The sequence below is a fragment of the Mus pahari genome, chromosome 11 (assembly GCF_900095145.1).
Source record: "Mus pahari chromosome 11, PAHARI_EIJ_v1.1, whole genome shotgun sequence".
NCBI lineage: Eukaryota > Metazoa > Chordata > Mammalia > Rodentia > Muridae > Mus > Mus pahari.
The window spans coordinates 30388160-30400111 of NC_034600.1; positions in this window are offsets into that span (position 1 = coordinate 30388160).

Below are 11952 nucleotides of genomic sequence, written 5' to 3' on the forward strand. Positions count from 1 at the left end.
TGTTCAAGAACTTTGAAGTCTCACCTCTACAGAGTATCTGTCTTTTCCTTATTAACTGACATTTGAAACTGTGGGCTGACCATAGTTCTCAATGCATTTATTCATGTGTGAGCAACCATGGAGGTTGGTGTTGAGACTCCGTCATTGCTTGTGCCTGACATCTCTTACCCTCGATTAACAATGGAGCAACTGAAGCTCTGAGCAGACTTTGAAGTATGCATTGACTTCCATCGGGGCCCAGCTTTAATCTGACAGCGTTAGGCAATGGCTTCCGGCTCTCATATTTCACAGGCAGATCTGTTTGAAATGCTAACTCTTAAACACAAAAGAATGGGTCCACTTTGTTCATTCAATTAAGAGATTAAAAGCTAAGTGCTAGGAAGAGATCACATATTTTAATTTCATTGGGGTCAACCTTTGTCACCAAAGTCTGGGTCTTCTGATTAACCTGGCAGAATGGGCTTCTTCCCACAGGGAGGGCATTAGCTGACTCTGGTTTCATGTTAGTAGCAGGTCAGGAATTGTTTGTCAGCGGCCCTAGTGCCATCCAGACATCATGTGACCTGCCAAGAACTGAGCTATTTTGGTAATGAGAATTATCCACTTAGAAAAAAAGGTGGAATGGATAAAAACAAAAACAAACCAAAAAACAAAAACAAACCAAAAAACAAAACCCAAACAAACAAAACACAAAACAATACAAACCAATAAAAACAAAACAAAAAATAACACTGTATTGGCTAGTTTTGTGTCAACTTGACACAAGCTGGAGTTATCCCAGAGAAAGGAGCTTCAGTTGGGGAAATGCCTCCATGAGATCCAGCTGTAAGGCATTTTCTCAATTAGTGATCAAGGTGGGAGGTCCCCTTGTGGGTGGTGCTATCCCTGGGCTGGTAGTCTTGGGTTCTATAAGAGAGCAGGCTGAGCAAGCCAGTGGAAGCAAGCCAGTAAAGAACATCCTTCCATGGCCTCTGCATCAGCTCCTGCCTTTGACCTGCTTGAGTTCCAGGCCCAACTTCCTTTAGTGATGAACAGCCATGTGGAAGTGTAAGCTGAATAAACCCTTTCCTCCCCAACTGCTTCTTGGTCATGATGTTTATGCAGGAATAGAAACCCTGACTAAGACAAACACCAAACCAAACCAACAACAAAAAAGCCCACAAGTAGTGACAAATGGATAGTATCTTCTTGCTTGGGTTTCAGTACTTGGATCAGAAAGTACACCTCATTATCCGCCTATTTACACAATCGTCTTTTCTACAAAGGCCTTCCCCAGGCCCTGCACAGAGGCATACGGGAATGATGAATTTGCCCTAAGTACCAGTCTCTCCTTTACTAAAAAATTGAAAGCAATTATTTTCAGGTTCTTTTCATATGGGATTCCAGATGCAAATTAGGTTCTCTCAGCTGAAACCGGCTGCCTAAGATTTGGAAGTAGAGTGCACTTGGGGCCTCCAAGTCTGACTGTGGAAAGCCAGCCCAGCCTGCTCCTTTGCAACTCGCCTTTCTATTCTGATATGAGTCTTGTCACTTCCGAGTCCGTTAGCAGGACGTGGTCACCATTTGCAATGTCCTTCCTACTTAGAAACTTTCTGGCTTGGCCTTTACATTTTATTTTGGCATCAAATTACCCTTGAGGGGAAAAATGGGCTCCGTAAACTCTAGAATTCCTTGGAACTCAGTGCCCAGGCCCCTGTCATTGTGTCCTCCAATGGGAGAGAGGTGCCTCTTGTTAAATGTTCCACTCCCTCATTCTTGCCACTTCCTCTGTGGGTTGTCACTTTCCTGCCTCTTTTCCTTCCATTATTTTCTCCAGAGCAAGCTTCTTCCCCTCTCAATGTCCTTTCCTTCCCCAGGGGACCACAGCTCTCACTGGATCACCAGGGTAGACACCAGGCTGAGAAGCCAACAGAAAACTTCTTTATTCTTCAGGCCTCTTTTTTCTACAAACCTAGTGATCATCATTCTTTTTAAAGGACTCAGACAATAACCGACAATACCAAACTGTGTTACACAGACACTGTGTGTATTTGAAAGTAATGTTCTTTGTGTTTATCAACAGGATCATGACTGATAAAGAAGTCCAAAGCTATAATGATTTCATTAGGAAGCATGAAGTAGTTTCTTAACCACTGGTACAGAAAGAACAATGGTCATGCAATAAAGCCATTTGTACAACAATATGCCCATAGTAATCCATAATATATATATATATATATATATATATATATATATATATATATATATATNATATATATATATATATATATATATATATATATATATATATATATATATGGAAAAGAATCTAGAAGAGTTTAAGTGACACACAGAGTATTATTCACCTTGGGGGGGGGGAGGCAGGTCAGATGAATAAGAAAGAAGTTAACTTTTTGTTGTATGCTTCTAAATTGTTTGAATGTCTTAAATCGGCATTTATTTAAGAACTTAACCACAGCACCCATTTTTGGTTACCTTTTGGAAAGCATCTTCTATATCCTGGGGTAGTGATTTATTAAAAAGTTTTAACTACTAAAGTAAGTTTTCTTACCCTAATAGGCATTATTTTAGTTTCTTTGAAAATATATCCTTAAATCAGATAGATAGATAGATAGATAGATAGATAGATAGATAGATAGATAGATAGATAGACAGATGGACAGATATACAGATCTATCTTGTCCTCTTTTTAAAAAGTGCAAAATAGTCTCTGCTTTATATTTTGCCTTCAAAAAACAAACCTTTCTCTCTCTAGCTTCTTCCCACTTCAAACGTCTTAATCCCCTAACCATAATAAGCACCTAGTCCCATGGCCTAGCAAGTCACAGATTCCAGGGACTTGAGACACAATAGAAGTAAAATTTGAGAAGAGGGGCTGGAAAGGTGTCTCAGTGGTTAAGAGTACTTGCTGTTCTTTCAAAGGACTCAGGTTCAATTCCCAGGAACCACGTGAAAGTTCAACACTTCCTTGGGTACCAGGCACGCATGTGGTGCAAAACACTCTCACATACAATAACAATAAAATAAATTTAAATAAATAAAATAAAAAGTTAAAAATTGTTGAGAAGGGAAGATTTCTTTTTCCTTATTAGATTTAAACCAGAGCTGTATATAATTAGCTCACCACCTAAAGAACAGACTCAAGTTCTGCTTCATAGACTCGAGTGACTATAGATTGATTTTAAAAGTCGTTTCAACCCTGTTAAATTTGCTGCCAAGAACTTTCAATACACTACGCAGGGCCTACTGTGGTGCAGTTTTGTATTTATGACACCAAATAAAGGCATTTCCCTAAGTATTTTCTCTAAGAGACTTTTATCATTTGGCTTTGTTTGTAGCAAGCTATATTCTTACATGGTCCACTTCAGCAGCTGCTGCTTTAAAACATAAATGGCACACACATATAGGCTTCATTCACTGCACCCTCCCCACACAACCTGGCACATCTTTATGACAGAGCCTTTCCCCTGCCTCCAACGCCCACGGAGGAAGTTAGTAAGAAAACCCCGAGAGAGTGTTAATTTCCTTCGACTTCCTGCTGCCGTACAGCCCACTTGAAGACAGCTATCCGAAAACAAGCCTATTGCCATGTGAGTGAGACTCTGCTAATTTGCTAATTTTCCCGACAGGACAATGGCTCAGCGCCTCCGAGGTCCTATGTTTAGGGTTAGGGTAGGTATGCTCTTCTGCCCAGATATGGCGAATCAGTGGAAAACACCTGTCCCATCTGCACATCCCTGGGAGAGGGAACCATTATTTATCCTACAGTAAGTGTGTTTCCTGGAAACAGCATGGACCTGAAAATGCCCATTTCTCACAATTTAGAAAATGATGGTCTACATCCTACATCTAACGTCTAACTACAAGATGGTTTTATTTATGCATCTCTAGATTTAGCCCACCTTTCCTCCTGAGAGCTCTGCTGCTGCCAGCTCCTTGGAGCCACCTCCATCTTCCTTTCTCTGGCTTGCTACATTGTTTCCTGACTGTCTGCTGCTTTCTTTTGGTCCCACCATATCCAGGTTCTCCACCTAGATATAAGAATGGAAATCAGACCCAATCCTAAACTTCCCACTGAGCCTGTTATCTTCCCACTCCGAACCATCTTCCCCGCCCCCTAACACGCACACCGCAGCCTTGGCACTGTCCCTATACTTCAGCCGCTATGTCCCAGCTATACTTTCAAGACCACATCCTTCACCCTGCCTTGGCACTTTGCCATGCTCTCTCTCCACCCCCTGCCTGAGACTTAATTTCTAGGGCTTTTCCCTGGACTCACTCCTGCTTCCTCAAGTTCTCCTTAGAGATGCCTCCTCACCACCCTATGGAGAGGCTCTTTCTGTTCTCCTCCACAGCCTCTTCCTCCTTGCTTTCTTCATACTTATCATCCCCACAGTGGTTTACTGCCTGCCTGTCCCAGCATCTCAAAGCTTCCTGTGGAGGCCGACTTGGGGCTGTACCCAACTCAAGATCTTCCAGCTTAGAAAGTACATCCTATCCCCAGCAAGTTATCACAAGCTAGCTTTCAATCTAAACAGTACTCTGTTCAGCTAGCATGCAGAAAGCAGTGGACATTGAGAACAGAGGGATGCAGTGAGCTGTCCACCAACTTGAAGGGTATGTGGCCAATTTTTTTGATGGGGAAAGGTTCGGATATAGTTTTAGGGCAGGATATAGAAAGCTCATTCCTCTCTCCTAAATCACGCTGTGAAAATTTCATGTTGGTCTTACTGCTTTATTTGAGATGGTGAAAATTCCAGGATCACCCAGAAATAATAAGGTGAACACTTTTTTTTGTTAGTTTGTTTTTGTTTTTTCGAGACAGGGTTTCTCTGTGTAGTCCTGGCTGTCCTGGAACTCACTCTGTAGACCAGGCTGGCCTCGAACTCAGAAATCCGCCTGCCTCTGCCTCCCGAGTGCTGGGATTAAAGGCGTGCGCTACCACGCCCGACGAAGGTGAACACTTTAATCTTCATCCATCTACAAGGGAAACAGACATGTTATCGTCCTCTGTGCTCATGAGAGCGACCACCCATGCTGGTCCATGTGGGTCTGTCCTCAAGTACACACCATCTTCATTCCAGAAAAGCCCTCAATCCCAGACCAACGAGGAAGGCTAACCCCTCATGCTGGGAAAAGGGAAGTTAGCTTTCGGCAAACAACCAGAGGTTGTGTGACAAGACGAGAGCAACTGGAAGGCCAAAATAGACATCTTTATCTCTGATAAAGATAGCTCACAGTATAAGGCTTTGACCTATGGCAGGTGAGGAAGAAGAAGGCACTGACCAGGCAGGAAGCCTGACTTTGGGGATTGGAGAAAAATCTCACCTTCTGCAAGCAGACCTGCCTGCAATAAAGACAGGATCTGACCTTGCACATGTGTTAATTGTATTCACATTTATCAAAGGAAAAGCCATTCTATCTTCCTGAAGGGAGAAACATGGAGAGGGTTGTGAGGGAAAGAGTGGGCATGAAGGACAGACAATGTCAGTACATGGATGGCTCCTCCCTCATAGAGAAGGAAACACCACGAGAGACGGGGTTGGTGGCAAAGCATTTTTATCAGCACATACTCATTTCTTATAAAGTAAAAAGGTATTATTGTGACACTTCCGTAGGTATACAGAATATTAAGGACAGATGGAAGGAGACATTGAACTCATAGACTGAGAGGTGTACAGAGATCTAAAACTCACAAAATTTGTAATGGAAATGTCTTTGTGACAAGAATAAATCAAACTCCTTGTTTCATGAGTTAATCCCATAGGCAAACGAGCTGCTGTGCTTGCCCACCTGCTGGAGTGGCAGAGCTCAAACCCAAGGCCCCTGACTCTGGACCATAATCTTTCTCGTACTAGGCTGCCTCCTTTTCTAATTGGAAACACTTTTCTTAGAAGTTTGTTTGTTTGTTTTTCCCAGAAGTGATTTTAGTGATTGTCTATCACTGTACTAGTCAAATTCCCTATAATAAAACACCCGAAGCTGAATACTTAATAACGAAATGAGGTTTTTGTTTGTTTGGTCTTTTTAAGCTCAGAATTTGGAAGTTTAAAAGTCCATACAGCTAACTCTGTGGAGGGTACCCCCAACTGATCTCCTCATAGTAGATGGTCTCACAGGGATGGGAGAAGAGGTGAGAGGAGCCACATGGTGAGAATGGAGAGCAAGGAGGACATACGAACAGCTTGCTTTCTCTAGAACTAACTTGGGGTCTCAGGAGAACTACAATAATCACCCCTGATGACATGCCAGCAGGTACCTGAGGACCTTCCCTAGACCCTCCTTTTTAAAGTAGGTTCTTAACTTCACTGCACTGAGACCCAAGCTTCTGACACACACACACTTAAGTCACAACCATCTCAAAGGACAAGCTGAGTCTTGGGGAAACTAAATTATTTGCTCGGGGGCACAGGGATAAAAGGCACACACCAATCATGGGGCTCTGGGGACCTGTTGCCTCATTTCCGAGGCTGGCTCTTTCTGGCTCTCTTGGAATTCTACCACCAGGGACTGTTGGACACATCTCCCAGTGTCCATGGATGCTCTGGGCAGAAGTCCCTCTGATTCCACCACGGAGTCCTCTGAGCACATAGAGGCACTTCTAAGTGGCATTGTGGTGTCTGTCCTCAGAGGTGAAATAATGAGGCTCCCTGAACCCCAAGAAACTGTTAGTTTGACCTTTAAGGTAGTGTCACCCTGAGTTACTAAAAAGGTAACCCTTTTGTGCTAGAGGGCTTGTGAGCTCTGTGATCTTATAGAAAATTCTCAAAGTGTTTACATTGTATTTTCCTAGCACTTGAAGCATCTCAGTGCTTCTCCACCATTGCCAGGGGGTTGGGAAGGCCACTGATGTAATTTTGATGGAAACAGGGGCTTTTGCCTTAGGAACTGAGACAGTCCGAGGGCTTAAGGAACTGGTCAAATACAGGACTCACTACCCATCTCTTTCTCATGGGTTTCTTGTTTCCCCTGCTGCTTCTGTTCAGTTTCCTCTCTCTACTACCTGGTTAAGGCTGCCTGTTAGAGGTTTCTAAACTTCCCGGATTATGGCTTTGCATTGGTTTCACTTGTCATGTCCCCAACTTTGCACCTCTAAGGATACAGGACAAACCAAACCGTCTCTCCGACGATGCTTCAACGACACAGACCTCTGCTCTAATCAAATGTGTAAGGGCGTGGGGTGTTGCTGTGCAACCAAGCAAGCGATTAGCACTGAGGCAGGCACCAGCTCAGTCCTGATGCCATCTACTGGAACACACCATCAGATGCCAGGCCAAAGCTCGGTTCCCTGAGACAGTCCTCCGTTTTAGATGCCAGTTTTAAACTCTTACGTTGTTAGGTCAGCATCAGACTTGACTAATGTGCTGTAGAAGCTTCTAGAACCCAGGGGAACATTGGCATTCACTGTTTGAATTGTAAAAGGCGCCATGGAGGATGCAGATATGGAGAGAATACAGATGTGGAGATGCATAGGACAAGGTAGCTGGAAGGAGTGCTGGGCCTCAAGCCCTCTCTTGGTAACCAGCCTTCAGGAATCTCCATGTGTAGTGATATCTAGAAACTCTAAAGTTCAGTCCCTTTAGGTTGGGGTTTTAAAGGAAGCTTTATTCTATAGCTTGGCCACTGGTGATCAACTTGACTGTCAGCCCTTCCCCACCCCTCCCCAAAGTTGAGCATCCCAAAGCATCAATCCTGTCTTGATATGATCTATGACTAATGTCCATCTCGAAGCTTGCTAGAAGCTGCTAGCATATCAGTCATCCCACTAACATGCAGAAGGCATCGCTTTGAAGATTGCAGGATCTTAGGAGTTGTATACCAGGAAGCAAGGCTGGAGAACAAATGCATATTTCATAATATCACAGCACAGTCCATTTGTACTCCCGTTGCCTTGGGCCCATTCCTTTTTTTGTCTCCTTATTTCAGCTTTTGAAAGACAGGAATCTGACTGGCACCACTCATTGTTTCCAGTAGTTCGTATCTCACAGGTACCCTTTGGCTGCCTGCTGGTCCAAGTGCGCACCTGGTACCAGTCAAAGATGGTTCCCATCATACAGTAAACTAAGGGTCTACTGATGAGGTGATTTCTTTAAAAAGGAGCAGAGACATTTTATGTCCAAAGCATTTGGTTGGTTGGTCTGTTTTGTTTTAATCTTCTGGAACTGAATTTCTTAATTGGCATTTTCGGGAAAACTTCTCCTGATTTATACAAATATGTTATTCAGAAACTCTTTATTTAACTGTGAGTCCCAGCGACGCCGCTCCCATCTGTGAGGCCGTTGGCACTTTTCCAAGAATCTATATTGGATTCCACCCTCTCACTCTGAAATTTCAGCATGATTCTGGAAAGGAGTGAATCTATGTATCCTGGCTTCTGGGCTTTCTCCAAGGACTGGAGACTTCCTAACTGGGCCACCCCTCGGTGGCATCTTTCCCAGAGGTCCTTCAGTACTATACCAGAACTTCATTTTCCCATATAAACCCTGTCCTGAGGCCCCATAGAGGCTTGTTGGCTTAAGATCTTCAACGGATACAAGGAAGTTATTGAGAAACAGAAGAGGGGTTCAGTGTTCGCTAAACATCAGTTTGGCCTGAGAGTCTTGTTGCACAGATGAAGATGATGATGAGGCTGCAACCTGCGAAGGGTGGAGAGAAAAGCTGGAAACGAGCTTAGATCTGCCATTCTGTGCATTGATTCTTAAGACTGGACAGCTGGGAAGAAAGAAAATATTCCGGCCTCGCCCCAACTGGCGGGTGTATCAATCCAGGGTGTAGAGACAAGCAAACAGTGGCCACCGAGGGACCAGATTCTCGGTGAGGGCACGCAGAGCTTACACATCCATCCGCGGCAGCCAGATTCTTGCCCAATAAAAAGGCCAGGCTAAAGTGTCACTGACATATTTGGAGGTCATGCGCAGTCACAGAAGGCAAGGCACGAGTGACGTCTCTGAGGCAGCTGTTCGGATTAAAAGACTAGTCTGGAGACAGGTGTCACATGGGTTGGACTAGGAAAAGCTAAAGGTGGTTTAGACATGCAACTCTAGATGACCTCTATTTTCATTAACTTATTTATCCATTTTAAAGCCCCAAGTGAAGCCCCTGCCTCCTCTTGGTCCCTCCTCACCCAGTTCCTCTCCCACTCTCCCCTTCCTTTGTCCTCTGAGAAGGGCAGGCACCCCTAGGTATCACTCCACCCTTGCACATCAAGACACTGCATGGGAGAATGAAGGACCTCTAGGAAGGAGGCCACCAAGGGGTGGCCCAGTTAGGAAGTCACCAGGATTCGGTATATCCACTCCCACTGCTGCCAGACAAGGCTGCTCAGCTAGGGGAATGAGATCCATCAGCAGGCAACAGATTTAGGGACAGCCCCCACTCCAGTTGAAGACCAAGCTGCACACCTGCTACATATATGTGTGGGGGGCGTGTGTCCAGCCTGTATGGCGTGTGTCCAGCCTGTATATTCTCTTAGGTTGATGGTTTACACTCTGGGAACCCTCAAGGGTCCAGGCCGGTCGATTCAGGTGGTCTTCCTGATGAATTCCTATCTCCTCCAGGTCCCTCAATCCTCCCCCCAACTCTTCCACAAGTCTCCTGAGCTCTGTCCAATGTTTGGCTTTGGGTCTTGGCATGTTTCAGTAAGCTGTTGGGTGGAACCTTCTAAAAGCTCTTTGAATCTCAGAGAACACTTCACAATTGGCTTCATACTCCCAAGCCTATTCCAAGCCTATTCCAAGTCTTTCCAAGTTTCTTCTTCTCTGTAACACTCATGAGCTTGGAATTGCCAGTTCTCTGTGTTAGAAACAGAACTGTGCTGCACAACAGCACCTTTGAGTAAGAGAAAGGCTGGTAATTAGAAGGGGTGGTGGTGTTTGCCCTTAATCCCAGCACTTAGGAGGCAGAGACAGGTGGATCTCTCAGTTCGAGGCCGGCCTGCTCTAACAGAGAAAGTTTCAGGACAGCCAGGGCTACATAGTGAAACCCTGTCTTGAGACAACAACAACAACAATAACCAGAAATGGTGATAATTTCTTGTAATTAATCCTGCCAGAAGCTTCTAAAATTGTGATTTGGGAGAACATGTGGTGTGTGTGTGTGTGTGTGTGTGTGTGTGTGTGTGTGTGTGTGTGAACTGTTTGTATGTACACATATGTTCATGGAGGCCTGAGGTCATCTAGGGCTATATATTCCTTAGAATACAATCCACCTTGTTTTTCTGATAGACTCTCACTGGCAATAAACTTACCAAGCAGACTGAGTTGAGGGAGAGTGAGCCTGTGGATCTGCCTGTTTCTGTCTCCCAGCCCTGGGATTACAAGCAAGGGCTCCGACTCTCAGTTTTCTTACACAGGATCTGGGGATCAAACTCGGGTCCTCCTAGTCCTTGCACATAAGTCCTTTACCTACTGAGTCATCTCCCCAGCCCCCCGAAATTAAGTTTTGATTTTTAAAAACAGAACTACTCTGAAGGGTAGCGAGTACTGAGAAGCCGAGGCTGTGGTCTAAATTTCCCCTGAAAGTCTTAACCACCAATGCGATGTTGTATCTGTATCAATCACACCATTCCCATCTCTGCTCTCTGTTCCTGTCGCTCGAGTGTGAGAAGAGAGATGATTAAAATAAAGAAGAAGTTCCTAGGACTTTACCTTCTACTTCTCCTTTTTCTTTCCAGCGTAAAATGACCAAGGAATTGTAAGAAGTTGCAGGCGGCAGCGACACTACTTGTGCATCCGTGCAAGCATGAACCAAATAAGCAAATTCCATGTTTCTCCGTGCATTTCGTCGCTGCTGAGGCTGCTCGTGTGGTTTGACTATGGTACACCAAGAGTAGGAACAGTACTGACTTGGAAGCATATATTGCTGTCACTAGAGATTAAGTATGAAGTTTGGAGGGGAGTCCGCCAGCTTTCTTGGTGAGACGAAGGATTTTTAATCTTGAGACCCCCGAGGAGGTCAGTAATTACGTAGCTGCAAAGCTAGTAAATCAAAATGGTGACAGACTTGTGTGCCTTTTGGTTGAAGGCAAAATGTGGAGCCTTTCTTCCTTGGCATATTTTAACAAACCCAACTTATAACTTTGACAAAGCCATGGGGTGTGTGGGGGAGGGGAATTTTTTGTACACCAGTTAACCTCCATCCAACGAAACAGTAGTAACACCGAGAGAGAGACGAGTGAATCGACTAACCTCGGTGTGCATGCCGCTAACCTTCGAATGCACACCGCTAGCCTTGGTGTGCACGCCACTGTGCTAGAAGCAGGCACTACAGAACCTTTTCAAATGAGCCCAATGGCACTGATGACAAAACCCTGAGTGGAGTAGAGGTGAGTGGCTATAGTATCCAATTCCATTTAAAGACTCCGAGGATACGTGTTACTCAGAACTTCCTCAGCCCAGTTTTAAAATCAACTCCTAGCATCTCCAGTGCTTGAAGCCTGGGCCATTAGACTCTATATCCATGAATTTATATAAAGGATGTGAGTCCAGGGATTGTGTGGACGTACATGCTTGACTAGCAAGTCAGAGCACTCCAGTGCTGCGTGTGTGTGAGGACCTGTTGTTAATGCCTTGGTCCTGAGGACTGGAGCAACCTGATGCTTGAGGTCACCATGTCTTCCTCTTCGCCCTGTCATAGCTGGACTTGCTGGAGTTTTAGGAAGGAGATGTAGGAAATAGTAACGGAGAACAGAACTGGCTTGGTCAGAGTTAACTCTCTATGTTGTGCTAGTGGTAACTAGTTCAACCCCAGGGGGGTTCAGCTAGGATCTCATGTACGCATTCGCATGTCTTAGAACTTTAAAATCCAAGGTAGACCAGCCATAGCAGAACTAAGGGTTATTGGTGTTTAAACTTCTTAGGGAAAAAAAGGAAGCAGTAGGAAGTTTGAGATTCTTGGACAAGGAGAGGAGGTCTTGTGCCAATCTCACAGAAGGAGGAGCTCCAGGGAACATGG